At 55.9% G+C, this 1,427-nt stretch overlaps 1 non-coding gene across 1 annotated transcript; it reads left to right on the forward strand.

Moving 5' to 3' along the window:
- Positions 1-1,041: 1,041 nt before the first annotated feature.
- TRNAI-UAU lies at positions 1,042-1,135 on the forward strand. Its single transcript has 2 exons — positions 1,042-1,079; positions 1,100-1,135. It is a non-coding gene; the product is annotated as a tRNA-Ile (tRNA).
- The last annotated feature ends 292 nt before the right edge of the window (positions 1,136-1,427 follow it).

A 1,427-nucleotide genomic window follows, 5' to 3' on the forward strand; every position in this document is an offset into this window, starting at 1 on the left:
TGGAGACAGTTGGTTTGTTTCCAGGTTGCTTTTACTTACAAAGGTACTGACGTGTGATCTCTCTTCTTTTTCCATGGGCAGAAACGCACTGGAGGAGAAAAATGCAGATCACTGAAATTTTAAAACACTCATAAATAATTTCACACTGTGGGTTGGGGTGTCCAGGAGGACCCAAGGGAAGGGACTAGGGAGATTAGGGGGAGAGGAGGGTGGGGTTACCAGGGTGCATTGTGGGAATGTGGGATTTAGAGAGCCCAGAGTGGATGGGTGGAGGCGGGTTGGACGACCCCAAAGTGGCTGAAAAGGGGAACCTGGCAGGTTGGGGGGTAGCAGAGATTGGAAATGAGGAACCTCACACCCTGGGGATGGACTGGGGGAGTGGGGGGATGGGAAAGTGGGGCCCAGCAATGGAGAAATGGGTTGGAGGCAATTGAGGGAGAGGTGCTGAGGACGGGGGGGGGGGGGAGGAGGATGTCGGGGGGGTGCTGAGGGCAGGGGGGGAGGAGGAGGTTGGGGGAGGGGCAGTGAGGACGGGGGGAGGAGGAGGTCAGGGGCAGGGCACTGAGGATGGGGGGGAGGACGAGGGGGTGGGCCCATGGGACGGGGAGGTGGGATGGGTGGGGGAGGGGCCCCACAGACAGAGGGAGGCACCGTGCGGAAGATGGGAAAATGGGGGACCCAGGGATGGGGCAGGTGTGGGGGGCTGAGGTGGGTGTTAGTGAGGGAGCCTCACTGCTAGTGCAGACTCGGCAGTTTCTGCATGAGAGACACTGTCCCAAAGCAGGACTAATGCTTAGAGCTGGTTCTCAGTGATTTCAGCTCTGTTGTTCTGCAGCAAGACTCTCCATTGAGTCTTAACCAGCTCTGTTATTACACAGCGACGAAGAAAAGGGTCAAATGGTGCCTGGAACCCTTAAGAAGAATCCACCCCACCGAGTACAACACTTGTCGCTACCTGCTCTCAGCCCCACTGAGAATGTTTTGGGGGTCATTCCTTGCCTGTATCAACCTAGGGGTCTCGGAGAATGATAATTAACAGGTGTTCCAGTGGCACAATTGGTTAGTGCACAGTACTTATAGGGCAGTGCTGAGAGGAGCTATGCTGAGGTTGTGAGTTCGAGCCTCACCTGGAGCACTGGTTTTCATTAACCAAATGGCTTCACCCTCTTATTTGGCTCTGTGGAATGTAGAATTCCAGCCCTGGGGACACTGAGGAGGGGAAGAGTTAATAATGCCCCCTTCACTTGTTACCTCCTCTCCAGAGTGCAGGTGAGAATCTACAATCCTTTCTCTGCCCCAGCCCCTGTGCCAGGATCCCTCAAGCAGAGCCTGGAGTCCTGCCCAACCTTGACCCCTGAGCCTGGAGGGAGAGGAGCAAGGAGCCATTGTTAGAGGGCTTTCCCTTCCCCTGCCCACTTCCCTGGCTC

This window comes from Mauremys mutica, unplaced genomic scaffold (assembly GCF_020497125.1).
Source record: "Mauremys mutica isolate MM-2020 ecotype Southern unplaced genomic scaffold, ASM2049712v1 Super-Scaffold_100186, whole genome shotgun sequence".
In the NCBI taxonomy this organism is placed as follows: Eukaryota; Metazoa; Chordata; order Testudines; family Geoemydidae; genus Mauremys; species Mauremys mutica.